Below are 19,364 nucleotides of genomic sequence, written 5' to 3'. Positions count from 1 at the left end.
CAAAAACAACTTTATTATGGAGTCTGGAAACTTCTATGGCGACCATAAATGTACTTCTGGCCCCCAGAACACTATCATAAGTTGCTCCCAAGAATGTAAAGAGGCTAGCATTCTTGGCCATGAAGGCAGGGGTGTGCGTTAGTGTGAAAGAGAGAGAATATTATCATAGATGAGTTATCAGTTTGGCCACATGTCATAAATGGAGCATGAATGTAATAATTGTTCTCCATAGTAAAGGCAATTTATTGCTGAGGATTAATTTCCCAGAGAGAGGTTCTGAATATGAATTTCATGGCTGCTTGTTAGACAGGAGTAGCTTCTTGCCAAATATTTCAGAAGATGACAAATTAATTGCTACTGGGTTTTTAATCTCAGAAAGGTGATTCACAGATAATAAATCTGAACGATACCTTAACCATGGATAGCAAAAATCTGTCAAGTTCAGCCTTATTTACATACAGACTAAATATGTAGGTTGGGATGGGAAAGCACAATGAATTTTCTTCTCCTGCTTCTCCACCCCTAGTATGAGTTGCATGGAGGGCCCTTGCTTGAGGAAGGCATCTGTAGGAATGTTTTAAAACATGCATAAAACAATATAAACATACTTGGAATCTCATCAATAAAGATTAGTGGGCGAGATTCACCTAAAAAGGGCTTCTGCTTGAGAAATGGGGTTTCTCCTCTTCTTTCCCATATGTACCCCCTGAAATTGGTTTGGGGAGGGGGTTGGGAAAAACCCCAGAACATTGTGCAGGGGGAGGAAGATACAGTGGTACCTCAGGTTACAGATGCTTCAGGTTACAGACTCTGCTAACCCAGAAATAGTACCTCGGGTTAAGAACTTTGCTTCAGGATGAGAACAGAAATCATGTGGCGTTGGTGCAGCGGCAGGGGGAGGCCCCATTAGCTAAAGTGGTACCTCAGGTTAAGAACAGTTTCAGGTTAAGAACGGACCTCCAGAACGAACTAAGTTCTTAACCCAAGGTACCACTGTAATTCTATGTGGCAAGCTGCGGTGCAGGACATTTGTAATAGTCTGATATTTAATTCAATTGAGTGAAATTGGTTGCGGGGTCCACATTTCTGTGTATTATCACTGAAATTTCTGTATATTTGTTAGCAAATTTGCATTAGCCCTACATTCCCTTCCTCCAGTTTGTGAATGTGTTATTGTCTCTCCTGGTGGATGGGTGCTGCCTTTTTTTTTTTAACTGGAGCATAGTACTTTCTAATATACATAGTCAATAATCACTGAGCAGCCCCCTCTGGCATCATATTATTTATCTTTGACCTGGAATTCCATTTGCTTGTGGTGAACCAGGTATGTGAGGGCTGTTTGAGGGGGCCTTCAGCAAAGTGCCTCCTGGGATGGGGTCACTTCAAAGTTGGTATCCTCTAGGTCGGGTTCAAATTCAGGTAAATGGGCAGAGATACGAAGGTACAGTTTACCTTTGTTCACTAGTTTCTGTGCAGAGAAACAAGAGGCATAGGAATTCAAGAACACATTCCAGTGAGGCATAAACATTTGGGGTATGAAGCAGGCCCTGTAAGTGGTGATACTAAGGGGGTGTGGCGTGGCCATATTTCACCACTGGGCACACACACACAAAGAAGAGCAAGTATACCTATGCACATCCGTCAAATGCTGGGCAATTACAGTGCATCTTCATTACAAGATGGTGTCAGTATGAAGCTGTCTAGTACCTGGTGAAATAAAGGAACTGAAGCACATAATCACTGATTCGCTCCACCCCTGGTTCAAATAAACAAATGAAATAAATACATATTACTTTTGAGAGAAGAACACCCACATTTATTTTAGTGACAGAGTTTTGCATTCATTACTATGTTATCTGGGAGATTTAATCAAGCTGCAAAATTTAGTGTCGTTCTTGTTCATCACGAACGCAATTTCGACAGGCAATTTGCAATGACTCTTCATATAATAAATCTTTTGAGATTTATATGCAGAGATAAATGGCTACTGCACTTCTTTTACTCTTTGGGAAAATGGTACCAGAAAAGAAGAAAGCAATCTCAGCAATATATTTAAAATTCCTGAGTGGCTGTAGCTGACTAGCGTAGCTCTGGGCATGCTCAGTGAAATAAAACAAGATTACCTTTGTAAATTTCAGAGCTTCTTTACATTTTGTAAAGAGATATTAAACAAGACTACATTTCCATGGAGACAAGGTGGACAAGTGCCAGTTTTTTACCCTTAGAAGGACTCACAGTGTTGCTCTGATTATCTAGATTAATATGGGGCTCATCTGCAAGACAGAAGTGCTGACCTTCCTCCTGCCAAGTTTGACATTTTAATGATACCTGCATTTTCATTTTGGTTTATCAAAAACTGTATTGAAATTATGCTCTGGCAACTACATAGCTCAGCAGAAATATTAGGATACCCTAAGTATGAAGTATATTTCAGCATAACCTGAAAGGGGGCATAGGGAGACAGATGGAAAACAATCAGAAAGCTTGTACAGATAACTAAAATACATTGATTTGGCTTTCCTACTTCTGCAACTCAAATGAAAGAGATTGACTAATGAGGTGGAGCATTATCCATATGGAGGAAGGTTCGAGAGGCTGGAGTTTCTTAAATTAGAAAACATTAAGCCTAAAGAGGAACATGATGATAGTGCCTTATCAATGGCGAGGTGAGAGTGAATAGTGGAGATGTTATCAAAGTTGGATCTAGGGGAGTGCAACTGGTGTCGTCGCACCAGGTGCAGAGCTTCTGGGGCACTGCAGCTATGACATCCAACGGAAGGCAAGAGGTAGGGGGAGGATGCCAAATTTTGACATCACACAGGGCTCCACTGAAGTATGAGACACCAAGGTCCACCATTGAGGTTATTCTATTTCGTTTCAAATGCAAAAGCACCTAGTGGTACAATATGGTGGTAGGTTTAGGACAAACAAAGGGACCTACTACATAATTAATAGATAGATTATGTATATTGGATACCTTAAGTAAACAGATAAATAGGTAAAATAGAAGACAACCTCTGTTTTTTGCTCCACCACATTATTGCCAGGTTTATTGCCTCTGAACATTCCATGAGATATTCTAGAAGCATCTAGTTGGCCACTTTCGAGAAAGAGTGTTAGAATGTATTTATATTCTCATGTGTATATGTATGCAACCCATTATCGTCGTTCTCTAAAATGCACACCCTATATGCATTTTAAGCAAAAAATTTAATGCCTTGAGAAGTGATGTGAATCTGCAATATGGAAGAGGCAGGGAGAGAGAGATTGGGAAAATGCCAGTGATATTACTTCTCTCTAACTTTTCAGGCACATGTAAATGTAATCTCTCTTCCTTGCTTTTTTCAGGTTCTGCACTTTTCATCCAGCTTCCATACCTATTCAGGCACCTTGGGAAAAATCTGTTGCCTTTCCCTGCTTGTATGTCCATTACAGACTATTCACTTCCTTGGGAATGAATTGAAGGTAAGTCTTTAAATGAGTTGCTCATGTTTAATGCAGGATTACATGAACTGTGAGTGATAGGAAACAAAAGGCAAAATCTGTATAAAGATGCTTTTGCAATGCTTTTCACCTGCTGTACCTCATGTTGCTTGCATGCACACACACACAAATGGAATCAGTTAAAGAATGAAAATTGAAGAGTGTGCCAACAAGTAAAAAATAGATGTGATCTAATCTCACATTTTGCAATGTCAAAGAGATGTCACAGAGTCAACTATATAAATTTTTGTAGGCATCTAAAGGCAGCCCTGTTTCAGGAAGCTGTTAATATTTGATTTGTTTGTTTTGTTTGTATTCTTGTTGGAAGCCACCCAGAATGGCTGGGGCAACCCAGTCAGATGGGCAAGGTATAAGAAATATTATTATTATTAAGAAGGTGATTATTACTGCATGCAAATGCTTCCAATTGTGCTTGTTAAATGTGTAAATTGGTATTTAATACTGCATTTGCAGAATTTCTTTTTGAATCTAACTTACATACAAATTATGTTACCATGTTTCATGGCCTTAAAGAGCCAGATTTTGCAATCTCTGAAGAAATGAGCTGTTAAACAAATACAGTTAGCATCCAAATACACAAGTCACGAGTCAAATGACCTAGTTTGCTCTGTTGCTCGGTATCATCCTAGCTTCTTGGCTTCAGTAGTCACCTTTCCTGTATGTTCCCTCTGACCTCTCACTTTAATGTATCTTCAGTGTTAATGTATCTTCAGCTGACCCTAGTAAAAGCAATTAAAAGACTGCCAGTTAATGTTATTTCAGAGGGTGAAGGCAAATAATCCTAGAAGACTTATAGCAAGAAAAGAGCTTGGGCTGAGGCTGTTTTCTGTATGGAAGACATATAACAAGAACTTTCAATTGGAAATGCTAGTTCTGTCCATGGCATCTTCAGTTTACCTCAGACCTTGGTCACGAATAGAGAAAATTCTACGGTAATTCCATGACTCATTGTGGTGTGAATCAGCTACCACTTAGATCCCGGACATAAACTAATAAACGTGCCAATTAGACTTACTCTCACTAAAGTCCTTCTGGATTGAGAATGTAGTTTTCTAAAACATAGTTTTCATATTGTGTTCTTTCTACTTTCTTAGATGAACATTTATGTGGCACTGCACCAAGTGAAGATCTCTCATGTTTGCCTCAGTTCCAAGTACAGGTTTTCTCTTAAACAGGATTTAGCCTAGAGTGTACATTTCTTCCAGTAACAAAAAGCATCTCCAAAAATGAGTCATACTCTTTGGCTGAGCCTAATATTAGACGCTTGAGAAAGCATCTGATTGTTCACTGTGGGAACAGGATGCTGGACTATATTGTAGATGGGCCATTGGCCTGAACCAGGTTCTTATGTTCAGCCACACTGCGTACATGTTGCTGTTTCTGAACCACCTTCAAAGGCAGACCCACATGGAACCTTGTTGGCCTACTGAACTTAATTAGGAACTATAGCTCTGGTAGATTACAAGCTTCAGATGCAGAAGATCCCATTTTCTGTCCCTCATGTATTCCCTTAAAGAGTAGTAGGATGATGCGAAAGATGCCATCTCCTGAGACCCTGGAGAGCTACAGTCAGCTAGACAATGCCAAGCTAAATGGACAAACACTTTGACTTTGTATAGGGCAGCATCCTATCCCTGTTTCCTCTGCCTAAGGAGTATTGTATCTGGGCAGCCAGGCAGATGCTTCCTGTCATGTGTTGGAGTTCTAAAATGATGCTCCCAATATGCTGCAAGGATAAATAAATAAAATGGCCTGCCAGATCCCCTTTTGGTTTTTGCACAAGATGTGCAACCTCTTATTCTTTTTCTACAGAGGTCAAGTTTAGTACAATGTTTTAGAAAAAAGCGAAAGCTTCACATACATCCTCTTTGGATGATCTACATCATTTTTTATTTTTATAATCATAGATATTGTGTTTTTGGGTTGCTGTGTCAGTTGCAATCCTACTTGTACTTGCATAATTTGTGCTTCTCTAACTCCAAGGGCAAAAAGGAATAGGTTGCTCATCTGTGCTTCAAAATCAAGTCTATTTAGACCTCCATATGCCCTTGAAGCTATGATTAAAGAAAGCTGGATTAAAAGAAATGGAGGCCATGTGCAAAGTCCTATTTTGGTGCTTCATATGCCTCAGACCTATAAAACTATTGTAGGTCAACTTTCCCCCCCTAGTGTAATAGAAGTCAGGGCTTTGAAATGAGGTGCTGCCAATCTTGTTCGTGTGTATTATGGAGCTCCAAGAGCTTTGGAGCACTTTTGCCTCTAGTGTAGAACACTGAGCTGGAGAGCAAGCAGTAGTACAGCATGAAACGCAAGCAGGTGTGCTGACCTAACTCATTGCCCTGACCAAGCCTGCATTCCCATCTTGCCTCTTTCCAGCAGATTCACAAACCTAGTTACATGTGTTCATTGCAGTGCCTATGCAAAGGTTGGTCATCCATCCATTATTATCATTTTCAACATGCCCATGCCCATACAGACAAGCCTACAAACATGCATCTATAAAAATGCATCTTTCTTGTGCACTTCATCCTGCCCTATCCCTGAAATATTTTGCAGTACCTACAATGCTACCCATCTTCTCCTCTGTCTTGTACTATCCAGTCTGATTTATGGGTATTTCACGATTTTGCAGTTTTATATTATTTTGATTGATCGATTGCATTTATTGGGGTGTTCGCTTATAAGTTTCAATAAACTTTCTCCATAGTGTGGAAAATATGATAACATATTTTGCATAACAAACTTGTAGGTTATTGGAAATGCCCTGGGCCTTTACACAGCATGACACTCAATGGTTGGCAATAGGGACATAAATTAATGGCCTTTAATGATCAGGAGTTACACAAAGCTTCTAGAAATGGTGGTGAGTGCAAACCAATCATGATTGAATAAGCAGTATGGATAGAATTTTCTGATAATTTCAATGTTGAGTGCATCCAAACTGATTTTTTTTTTCTAATTCCCATCTTGGAATTAGAAGATTGGAAGTGAGGGGTTTGGGCTTTTCTACTACTACTTTTAAAAATATGAACAATTATTGCATATAATGTGTATTATTATACACATTACTATATGTATAATGTAAGCCTACAGACTCCAGGTTTCCTAAAGTAACTGACACATTAAAAATACATATAACCATGCATATATATTTAAATGCTTATGTATTCTTATAGAATTATGCTGAAATTCAGAAAGAATAAATCTGTATAGTTAACCAGATTTCATTGTGCATTGCAATAATATTTGAATAGGGCACATTTTTTGGATTCTTGTGAATATCAGGAAAACTGAAGAGAAAATTGTTGGAGCTTTAAAAGTTTTGCATGCATATATCATTCCAGGCAACTTGGATAAAAGAAGTCAATGAAAACCAATTAACTACAGACTGATTAAAAGGCATTCCCCTACCTCCACCAGAGAATTATAAAGTCTAGTAGTCATTCGGTAAATCTTAAGTGCATCTATCGAGCATCCACTGCAAACTAAGCAAATACACACCAGTATTTTGTTAATTTTTACTCCAATTCTGTTGCATCATATTTCTTATTTGTATTTACTGAAATGTGCATAATTCAAAAGGGTACTTTTGAAGCTGGTTCATAGGTGCATTGTCATCACTTAATGATTGTATTCCTTTGTAATTTGCATGAGTCAATAATCCGCACAGATCCATACTGTGTACAGAACTTTCATATTACTTCCAGTGCTCTCAAACATATTGATGGAGTCAGTTGCGAGTGACCAAGGGTTGAGAAACAGAGGAATATATATGTTGGTGATGGACTTTAAACCTTTAAATCAGGGGTGGGGAACATCCAGTTTTGTGAGCTAATATCCTGATGATATGCATCTTTGTTTCTTTGTAACATTTTAATCAGGAGAGGCTTTGCCTTTCTTAAACTGGTGCCTGGATACTGCCATGTGTTGGATGAAGGATAATAAACTGTGATTGAATCTTGACAAGATGAAGGCCCTGTGGATGGCTAATTCCCAAGTCTGGGAATTAGATTGTGTACCAGCTCTAGATGGGGTCACACTGCATTTGAAGTAGCATACTTTGGGGGTGATCCTAGATTGACTGTCATTAGAATCCCTGGTGATGTCAGTGTCTTGGGGTGCCCATAATTAATTTGTGTTGGTGTGCCAACTAGGATCATTCCTAGACAGCATAGTCTTGCCATGGTGATTCATGCATTGGTAACCTCCCAATTAGATTACTTTAATGCACTGCCATTGGCTCTACTCCTGTGCCTGATTCGGTAGTTGCAAACAGCATAAAATGCAGCTACTGAGGCAACCAGATTTGCACATAATCACACCAGTGTGAAAAGTTCTGCGCTGGGCGCCTGTTAGCTACCAAGCCAAGTTTGAGATTATTTTATTGATACTTAGTCCTAAACAACTTGGGACCAGGATATCTTATCCAGTACAGGCCAGGCCAGGCCAGGCCAGTCATATGATCTTTGAGGAAATCTTGCTGATCGTTCCATAATACCACTTGTGACAAAGCAATAACAGGCCTTCTTGGTGTTAGCACCCACCCTCTGAAACACGTTCCCAATTTTGTACACTGCTCAGTTTTATTTGTGATGTATAGTAGCATTTCTATTCAGTTTTTAAGGTAATTGGATGTTGTTCATAGTTTTTTTTTATTGAATTCTTATTGTAAAGTGTTTAAGAATTTTTATATTTAATGGTATGTGTTATAAAAAGAATGAATTTCAAATTAGTGAAACAAGTCAAGTTATTTGGAGAAACTCTGGCTTAATCAGAAGTCAATGCCACACTTGTTAACAAAGAACAATGGTTAGAAATTGACGGTTTCCCATCTGTATAAATCTGTTTTCTGTTATCTTTAGAAGTGTGTGTGTGCGTGTGTGTGTGTATACGTATACAGGCTTAAATAAACCCTGCTTATCTCATAGGACTTTAGTAACAAAAGAGGAGATTTAGAACGAGAATTAATTACATTAATGATGCTGTTTGAATGTTAATACATCAGTGTCTTTCAGATTGCATTTTACATCCTTTGATAAAGCATGCTCCTAAGAATTAACATTTTTATCTTCATCAGCTTCCTAGTGCAATTAAACTATTGGATTTCAGTGGCTGGAAAGCATCTTTAATAAAGTACACCATGTCAGAAAATGTATTCAGGTGTTAATGCTGGGTATTTTTTTTGCCAGTAAACTCTGCTTACCTGAGCTTATCCATGCTGTCTTGCACTGCTCTAAATGTTAAAGTAGCTTTTCTTTATTTCCCTTTGGCAGAATGATTTAGCTCATACGCAGCAGACGGTGTTCAATGCATGTTTATTTATGTTTATCTACACTTTGTTCTTCCATGCAGCAAACTATTAATCTTCTAGGGAGATGGTCCCTTTTTTCCTTGTCCTGCACCAGCTGCAGTTCTTGTAGATAAGATGGCAGTGTACCAAAAAATTGTAAACCTCATGCATCATCCCACAATTTTGCTTGTCTGTTGCTTTAACTCCATGGACGTAAGAATGTACTGCACTCCCTGAGAGGGCTATGGTAAATTATTTCTATTTAAAAGGATTTGCTGCAGACTTTGTCTTTTTTTCTGGTTGCTTCATCGAAAACATTGGGGAAACCATACATTACAAGCTACTGCTGCCTTCTTCCAGGTTTTCAAAGTTGCTGTGTCCTATACCTGTGGCATCAGCTCCTGCTTATGGACAACGTTGCTCCTTCTGCAATGTTCAAATCTGGTTGAAGAATATGTAGTACTTGCAGGTCTTCTTTTCTTTGATATAGGTCTGATTAAACAGGATGGGGAGTGCTGGATATTAAAGCAGAAGCCTGGTCAAAAAATGTTCTATTATTATAAAATAAAAATAATTGGACCCATCTTGGGGAAGTTTGACATGGAGTACCTGTGTTGTGACTAATATAAACTGGCAAAATCCAAGCAAAAATCCATTAAGGAATGACTAAGATGCAGCAGTTCAGATATGTCCCCTTGAAGAGCAAAGTTCTCCTGGTTGTGACCATATAGCACACACCCATACCATAGCATACGTTGTGTTTTTCCTTTTGCCAATTTGGAGTCCATGAAAAGGTAAAGGAAATTGCTGGAACCTTGACCTTCCTGACTTACTGAAAATCTATTGTGTACTCATAAAAATATGAGGTCTTTGTTTGCATCTGTCTGTCTTGAGACAATCGAGTATACCTCCTGGGGTGAAGTCAGACCACAGAAGAATCACAGTGCCTGCTGTGGCTGCAGAGACCAGTAACTACTGCCTCCCTCATTGCTTTTGCTGCACTAGCAGCACTGAAGTGACCTCTCCAGGGTGCAAGCCTGGGCAGTGTGTATGGTGGTCCTGGGCTGCCCAGACAACAAGACTGCCTCCCCTCTCAGCCTTGCTGATGTGGTCCAAAGGAAAGCAGAGCAATACATTTGGCAATAATTTGGCTGCAAGAGTTGCTGCAAGGAGGAGTATAAGTCTCCAACCAACTGTAGGGACTCTACTTTGGATTTGTGTAGGGTTTGCTCCTTAGCCTTCTCTTCTCCCAAAGATATCCCGCATGGTAGCAGATAATGGATTTTTCCTTGGGGTGAGCATTTCTCACAAATGAGTATACCCACAAGGCAGTGGAGGTTTAGGATCAGAGTTTTGTATCTCCTAGGTCAGGCTTCCTCAACCTCGGCCCTCCAGATGTTTTGAGACTACAATTCCCAGCATCCCTGACCACTGGTCCTGCTAGCTAGGGATCATGGGAGTTGTAGGCCAAAAACATCTGGAGGGGTGAGGTTGAGGAAGCCTGTCCTAGGTGGACTACCTTCCCAGGTTGACCAGCCCCATCTGCCCCTCACTTCCTTCTACAGCATGTGCAGAAACCATCTTCTTGACCATTGGACCCACTATTAGTCTTGTCCATTCAATCCATTGTAGCCTGTCTTTGCATGCAGGGGAAGTCCCTAACTCACTGAGGGTTTGATACCCACTGTCTACCCTCACCTGCTTTAGCTGTCCAGTCAAAGCTGTTCCTGAGGGGTGGCTGCTGTTGCATGCTGACATCTTCTAGGAGCCACAGGTGATAGCTGAATGCAACAGAGGAAACCAACACAACAGTTGTGCTAGCGGAAACTCATTACACAACAGATTGCTGGTTAGGTTATTGCACAATAGATTGCACAAACAGCTTATGCATTCTCATGTACAACAACATTTTGCAGCAGAACAAGCATATTGCTAATGATTTTAAGTGAGCACTGCTGTGGAGGTAAGGGGTGATTAACAAAATCACTCCTCCTGGCAAACTGGGAATATCCTCCCACACACCCAAGTTTAGGATATTCCACCATTCTTCAGCAGACTTTCTTTTTCTTTGAGAAAAATAAGTGGCTCACGTAAATGTGAACAAGCTTCAGTAATAAACTGAGTGAAAACTGTAACAAAATAACATGATGAAAGAAACTAAATAAAACAACATGAGGCAAGTCTGAGGCAAGAAGCAAGAAGAGGCAGTTGGTCCCTCTTAACTGACATTCTTAACGGAACACACATTGAAGGGAGGGGCTGATTCCGAAACATAACACACAAGCCCCGCCCACCAGATACAAAGTACTTTACTATTCAAATTAGGTCCCAGTGTTTTTCTTACAAGCACTACATTGGCTACAACATAATTTTATTGATTTATTTGAATTTTTCAGTGTACAATTTTGTACACTCATTTTCCCCATCAAGCATGCTGGGGGTTTTTAACACTGAAACTGCAGAACTTCAGAGAGGTACAAAATCCTATTGATATAAGTCTAGGATCAGCAAAGTTCACATTAAAATATGAACCAAACTTTATTTCTCCTTGATATTTCATACTAATTAGTAAGCTGGTGGTTTTAGGCTCTGACGTGAAGTCAAAGTTCAATATGGAATAGAATAGTAAGGAAACACATTCTCATGCCCCTCTAGCTTTTCCAGATTTTCTGCCAGATATGTTCCAGATAAAACACCCAGGTTTCTTTATTTCGGGAAATATTTTAATCCAACTAGAAGGAAGCTATTCGGTACGCTAAGCATGTACCTGAACTAAAGCATGACTTTTTTGTTTCAGATTAATTGAATAATATCTATCAGGAATAGGGAAAATATGCTTAACATTTATTTCTGGTGACTATTAACCTTTAAAAGGTTACTTTCTGATCCCAGGCTAATTCTTCTCCACAAGAAAAGTATAATGGAGGCTATAAACCGTCTTGTTCTGAGAACTGGAGAATCTGTGAATACTAAAAATCTAGTCATAACACTAGTAAGGACCATCAGCTCGCTCCATAGAGCAAAGCACACTTTGTGATATACCAGATAATTGTTCTCCTTTTAAAATGCTAATTGTGCGACTTTCAAGAGCTCTTAATAGGCTTATGCTCTGAGAAGTTGATTTGAATGTTACTTAGCTGTTGAGAGTAATAGAAATGATACCCCTCGAGTCCCAGGCAATACAACAGCTGCGGTTTGTACTTTAGGAAGCAAGCAAGCAACCTATTCTGGTTGGTTCAAATCAGGTCAACTGTTCCTCTGGCTTAATACTGTCCAGGGTCAAAGTTTTTCCTAGCTCTCCAACATAATGCCCTTTAACTGGTGCATAATCAGTATGCAGGGTGCTTTAATGAATTTCCTGAGCAAAAAATGACAAGTCCTTACTGCAATGAATTTGCATTTTAAGGGGATAACTCTTCTCCCTCTCCATGCCCCCCCAAAGTAGGCTCTGAGGGGGTCGAGAACCCTCAGAACAGTGTGCAGAGGGAAGGAGGGTAGCATCATTGCTTGCACGGATGAAACTGTTGGAAGAGCACTACACTGAATTGCACTCTAGATGTAACCTGCATCCTTTAAACATGACAACATCTTTTGCATTAGCAGAGAACTATGATCTCTTCTGCTCTGGTCAGACCTCACCTGGAGTACTGTGTCCAGTTCTGGGCACCACAGTTCAAGAAGGACACTGACAAACTGGAACGTGTACAGAGGAGGGCAACCAAAATGGTCAAAGGCCTGGAAACGATGCCTTATGAGGAACGGCTAAGGGAGCTGGGCATGTTTAGCCTGGAGAAGAGGAGGTTAAGGGGTGATATGATAGCCATGTTCAAATATATAAAAGGATGTCACATAGAGGAGGGAGAAAGGTTGTTTTCTGCTGCTCCAGAGAAGCGGACACGGAGCAATGGATCCAAACTACAAGAAAGAAGATTCCACCTAAACATTAGGAAGAACTTCCTGACAGTAAGAGCTGTTTGACAGTGGAATTTGCTGCCAAGGAGTGTGGTGGAGTCTCCTTCTTTGGAGGTCTTTAAGCAGAGACTTGACAACCATATGTCAGGAGTGCTCTGATGGTGTTTCCTGCTTGGCAGGGGGTTGGACTCGATGGCCCTTGTGGTCTCTTCCAATTCTATGATTCTATGATTCTATGATTCTTCTCTCATCCCAGAATAGCATATAAGAAATTTTTGAAATTACTGAAACCCAGAACACCATCTGCTTTTACACAGACTGTGTACACACCATACACTTAAAGCATATTTCCCCAGCTGCCCAGAGCCTGTTTGGGGGTGGGGCAAGCCTCACCTAGTGCAAAGCAAACTCTCATGTGGATTGGCTCCACTGCTTCTGAACTGCTGGCACAAAGTCAACCAGATCTCAGTCCTAGTCTGCAGGCTTGTAATTTATTCAGGTCACATCCCAGTGCTGCTTCATCTGATGCTGCTGTTCCTTGCCACAGTATGTTCAAGGTGCTTTTTATAATCCCCATCAGGAACAAAGCAGAATTGCCAGTCTCATTCTTATACAATCCTGTGCTCCCCCCATTTCCCCCCTTTTCTTTTCAGTCCTATCCTCCTTTATCTACAGATTTTGTAAAAAAAATTAACTGCACAAGTAAATTATCTTTACTGCTGCCCCTTCCAATATTCCCCTGGCCTTTGCATGCAATGCATTTTGTTGTGGGTTTCTTTTGTAAGGCCAGTAAGGTGGGGTGTTGTTTTTTTTAAGGTACCCCTTTTGAGAGTCTTTCTCTCCTTTTGCAGGTGGGTGTGTAGGAAAAGAACTTTGCTTAAACATTCAAAGTGTCCATGAGAGCCAAGGGGATAAAAATGCTTTGAGGAAATTGATGCATTAATTATCCATCTGCCCTATCCTGCTCTTATACTGTATAGAAAAGATTATCCTATTTCAATTCCTGGCATGCTAGGGTGGTAGTGTAACTCAATTAGCAAATCATGATTTGATTAACGGAGCTTGCAAGTTTAAGGTTGCTTCCAAATGACCTGTTTATTGAGCATTCATCCTGATTTGTTTGGAGGAAGATTAGACAACATTGGCTGTTTAATGAGAATTCATTCTGATTTGTTTATGGGGATATTAGATGATGTTGCAGCAAAGCAACTGTTATCCCATGCTTTCCAATGCATTTTCATCACTTTCCTTATGGCAAAAAGTCATTTCTTTGGGGAAAGTGGGTTTGTTGCCTAAGACATCTGAATCAACTATAATTGCGCAACCTGAATGTGCAGGTATGTGACTGAAACACACCTGAAAAGAGTGATAGTCTGGAAGTGCTCAGTCTGTTTAGCTAATGTTATTGAGTTATTTAAGTATTTTTGCTTTGTTGTTTTAAGTGTACAAATGCAGCATAGGCTATAAAATATAATATATAAAGGAAAGAATTTGCTAATATATGTACAGTATATGCAAATCAACTTATTAAAGGTTATCTTTCAGTTGAGAGTATTGCTTGCTGAGTTCTAAAGTATAGATTCTTCAAAAGCAAAACAAGGAAGGCATGGTTATAGATGTAGATGGTGAAAGTTGGGGTAGAAGAAGAAAAGTACAAGCTCAGGAAAGCTGTAGGCCATTAACATCTTAAGTGGTTTTATTCAATCTTGTAATCTCTAGAGCAGTTTTAACTTTCTGTGACACGATACCACAATATGTTATCTCAGAGGTTCTTCCCAAGTTTCCTTTGACAAAACACAGATGCACAGTCTTACCTTAAGCTGCCTAAAAAATTAATGCTGGGGAATGCACATGTCTGTTTTGGGAAGGAAACGTGAGGACATGGACCTTTAAAAGATGGGCATGCAGTCACATTTCTAAATACATAATCTTGTTGAATGGTCAGTTTAAAATGTGAAGGTTCATTATTGTTTCACAAGTTGTGTATGTCTTTAAGGGCCAGGGCAAATAACGAGACCCAGTCTTACAGCTGTGAAACACAGCAGGTGCTGCTAGGTTGTGTTAATTAAGCTGTGTCAGCAATTGGGTAGAGTATATAAAGAGCAGCACCTAGCGCTCTCATCACCCTGGGGGATGGGTTGGTGGTTGGGTCATGTTTGTTGTTGTTATCTTTAGTGTAAAAGGAGTTTTTGTTTTTGTTATTAAAACCTTTTAAAAGTTATTTTGAGTTCCTTGTTATGCATGGTCTCCCCAGCAAGCTCTCTGCTGCGCTACTAAACTGCAAATAGCCAACAAATCTGCCTCCTGCAAATTTAAGCACATATCTAATTTTGCCCTGTCCTCTCAGGAAGGGAGCAAAGCATTGGAAGAGGAGTCAGGCTCAAGGAAGATAAGTTTAAGCAAAGTATATGCTTGGAGCTATGTAATACCTGCCTTCTCTATGTCTGCAGCCCTGTTGAGCACACCAACCAGGGCAGAAGGGAGAAGCAAGCAGGAAAATCACTATGCTGGTTTGGAACTGACATAGTGATCAGGCCCAATGCATGGTGGCAATGGGGCTGGCTCAGGGTCCAATGGATACTGGGCCATCTCTACTCCTCCTCTCCCTTGGAGAGATCCCACTGGCAGTTTTTCCACATTCAGTTTCAGCAGGTGGAATAGAAAGCGACATACTGGTGGAGTTCCACTAGTGCCATTCTGTAGGCAGAGGCTGGAAGGACTGGTTAGGAGGACATCTGCACCCTGTCTAACCCCCAAGCCAACCTGGTACAAAGGGAGTTTGGATCGTGCCCTGATGCCTGAAGTTTATGTCACATCTCATGAACTTCACTTGTCTTCAGGACAGGACACCTTGGCAGTTAAAAAGAAAATGAAATTTCATGAGACTAAAAATCTGAGTGTACTTCTTCCTGCTTCATTCTTCTGCCCAGAAAAATATATAGGAGAAAAGATAGATCTATATCTTCTCCTCCTCTCTGATAACACCCCCCACTCACAAAGCAGTAGAGGGATTTTGAGCAAAAATGCAGATAATTGGGGAAGTATTAAGCACCCTCTCCCAATCTTGCTGGCCACTTGATCAAATTCTCAGATTGCAGAGGCTACTTTAGGTTTAAAAATAAACAAAAAAATTAGGAGAAAAGTACACAGGACTATATGTCATGTCTAGTGAGGCCTCTGGCTGCCCAGCTGTATCTCTGTTATTGTGCCCATGAGAGCACTAAGGAGTTGTCAGCATGCTAGATTGTGGGGGGAAATAGATGAAATAGAGAACTCATATCTTAAAGTCACTATAAGTGAAATACTCTGCTGATTAACTTAAATAGTTGTCATCAGCTGTTTGATGTGGTTAGAGCTGGTGAGATTTAGCTGTATGAAGTGACTAATAAAATGTTTTCCTTGCTGTTGTTGAGCATGGTTTGCATGTAAGCTGCTGGAAACTCATCTGTCTCTATATCTATAGATGTAAATGCAAATAGTACAGAGGATTATGACTCTGAGACACTTGCTTTATTCGGTATGGTGCTTTACCTGTGATGGCAGAAACTAGAAAGGAAACAAGACCTTTTCTGCAGTGGCTCCCCGCTTGTGGAATGCTCTCCCTAAGGAGACTCTCCTGACCCCTTCATCACATATTTTTTAGTTGCCAGGCAAAAACATTTCTTTTCTCCCACACCTTTGCCTAATTAAACAATCCATGGCAATTTAATCGTGTTTGGGGGGTTGTTGTTGTTTTTCATTACAATGTTAGGCATCTTTGTGCTTTAATATTGTAAACTGTGATCTTTGGACTGAAGGGGGGTATAGAAGTTTATAATAATAATAATAATAATAATAATAATAATAATAATAATAATAATAATATAATATAGAAAAAGTTTGTGAAATTCAACTTCATATGATATTTTAATGAAATATCCAGGGCGTAGCCATGTTAGTCTGTTGTAGAAGAAACGAACAAACCCCAGTGCCATAAGCCTTTTAGTTGTTTTGTCTCTTTAAATCCTGCACAGGAATTTTAGGACCAAAATTAAATCAAGTTGCCAAACTTTGTGCTTTATACCTTGGTCTGGCTGGGTGTTTGTGTGTGTTTTAACTGATCCTTATTTTCTTTTAAAGAAAAATTAAATAAGAAGTACATACTGTTAATTTTTATTAGGTAAAGGTACCCCTGCCCGTACGGGCCAGTCTTGACAGACTCTAGGGTTGTGTGCTCATCTCACTCTAGAGGCCGGGAGCCAGCGCTGTCCGCAGACACTTCCGGGTCACGTGGCCAGAGTGACGAAGCTGCTCTGGCGAACCAGCACCAGAGCAGCACACGGAAACACCATTTACCTTCCCGCTATAAAGCAGTACCTATTTATCTACTTGCACTTAAGGGTGCTTTCGAACTGCTAGGTGGGCAGAGCTGGGACCGAACGACGGGAGCTCACCCCGGCGCGGGGATTCGAACCGCCGACCATGCGATCGGCAAGTCCTAGGCGCTGAGGTTTTACCCACAGCGCCACCCCCCCTCCAAAAAAATAATTTCAATCCAGCAGAATTTTCTAGAGAATTTCATTCTCCCAATTATTGCAGCTTTAACACAAACTCTTGTTTGGCCTTGAACAGCTAAACTGGTCTCCAAACTTGCCTGCTTGGTTCTTCTCACACAGAACTTTTATGTCAGTTGGATTCCATGTTGTACCTTCGTCTCTGCAAAACTGATTGCTGTTTCCCCAGTGTTTATGAAAACGGGATTCTAGGATGCTATGGGGATAACATTGTGAGGAAAGGAAGAAAATATATTACTTTTGCTGTATAGTACTTTTGCAGTGTCTGATGGATCACAAACTAAATGCATAGTTAGTTTTACCACTACTGTGGTGAAATCCACCTAGTTGCTTTTTATGGCACACTGGAATTCTTTCTTAAGTTAAAAATTGATTCCGCCCCCTCTTTCCAAGCATTAAAATCGAGTAGGTATCTACTGCACATCTTGCTGAATCGTTTTAAGAGGCAACATAAATTTATGGCTCTATACAGAAACATCATGATTTAATCAGGATGACAAAATGTGACTTACACAGGAAGCATGCTTTTTTATATATATAGTTTTTTGGATACTTACATTGACTTTAGTCCCTTGTGAATTAAACCATTTAAAACACGAAATGGAAAAAGTCCCCCTAATCTTCCTTTTGAATGAGCCGTGAAATAGGATCCATGAACTGCCTGAAGTGTGAAGAGGTTAGCATGGCTGGGTTCCAAGATCTTTGTGTGAGATATTAGGAGATTTATTCTCTGCTGAAAAGCTATGGGGAAAATGGTCATAATTTTTGATAAAACCATAAAGTATATCTAAAAATACCTGCAAATGTTCCCTGCGGAAAGTCTTAGAAACTTAAATCCTCCTAGCAAATGTGTGTAAAATAAAAAAAACTAATTTGCAGGTGTATCAGATACTTGGTTATAAATTTCTTTTATCAGCGTAAAAACGAATGGCAGTTTAATTGACTGGGTTTAATTCTAGAAATTGTGGCATTGCAGTTGTTTTCTTTCTCATCCAAGATTAAGAAATCTCCTGCAGACTTTTGAACTAGTGTCTACAGTAGATTGCGTCCTATTGGAAAAAGCATTGCTTTTTACTTACTTTAAGGCACAGCTCATCTCCAGATTCTACATTAAATGTTACAGCTGATCCAATAGGATGATACACATTCACGAAAGGGGTGTTGTATGTGCATTTCACAGGATGAAAATCTGATTCAAAAGCTATAAAGATTTAGTTGGTACCACCAAATCCTCTGCTTGGGAGTGAAAAATAGAGAACAGCAGGCTGGATTAAGCCTTCCACCTTCTGTCCTCCTCCTGAACAGAAGTGGCACTGGACACAATTTGGTAGCTCATAGATTGGACTTTCAGCCAGGGAAAATACAAACCCTTTTCTTCCAACTGGATTAGAAGCATTTTTTTAAAAAAATCTCTCCCACTCTTCAGTCTAATAGGCTCTCAGAATGGCTTACATAGATCAGTTGACAAACAAGGCAGTTCCTGCCTGTAGATTTGCAGTCTAAAAGACACAACACAAAATGATGAAGGGAAGAGGAGGGAAGAGGTCAGTAAGCAGATTCAGGTCCAAATATCCACTGGCTCACAGGTAGGTAAATTGTTCTTCAGTTCTTGGATCCAAAACATGCTTTGGTCCAATAATATGTTTTCACATTTACAAACTATTGGCATTTCACGCACAAAAGATCAGCTAAGTAAAATTGAATTTATTATATTGGGCATAAGATGTGACAAACTACAATCCACAACTTGTCAGTTGTGCTTGATTGTTTCCTGCTATCTGTGAAGTATATTTCTCTTAGCAGATTTGGTCTCTCTTATAAAGATTTCTTATCCCATCATCATCAAATTACAGCATTCAGAATTACTTGAGGAAAATCACTGGTGTAAAATTGTTATAATTCTTGCTTAATTCTCCAAAGACTCTAAACTAGACTCGAAACACTATACATTTCAGTAGGATAAAGGTCTGTCAAGTTTTCTTCTGTATTTTGCTGCTGAATAATTGTGCAAAGTCAAGAACTCTTAATGTCCAGGCAATAATGGTAGACTGCCTAATTTAGTTGTCTTTGCAACCTATTACTGTGTGTGTAACTTTGTGCAAATG

The 19,364-nt window shown here is 39.8% G+C and overlaps 1 protein-coding gene across 4 annotated transcripts in view; it reads left to right on the top strand.

Annotated features, from left to right (window-relative positions):
* The window catches only part of SULF2 (sulfatase 2), a gene marked incomplete at its 3' end in the record, with an annotated part of 267,812 nt that overhangs the window by 77,465 nt on the left and 170,983 nt on the right, over nt 1-19,364 (top strand). For all 4 annotated transcript variants that reach the window (XM_083618523.1, XM_083618525.1, XM_083618522.1 and 1 more), the window contains one exon: nt 3,349-3,465. The remainder of the gene's footprint in view (nt 1-3,348; nt 3,466-19,364) is intronic.

This window comes from Podarcis filfolensis, assembly GCF_964270895.1.
Source record: "Podarcis filfolensis genome assembly, chromosome: 6".
Taxonomy (NCBI): domain Eukaryota; kingdom Metazoa; phylum Chordata; class Lepidosauria; order Squamata; family Lacertidae; genus Podarcis; species Podarcis filfolensis.
Note: the sequence above shows the minus strand (reverse complement) of the source record. Positions and strands in the feature narration are given on the sequence as shown.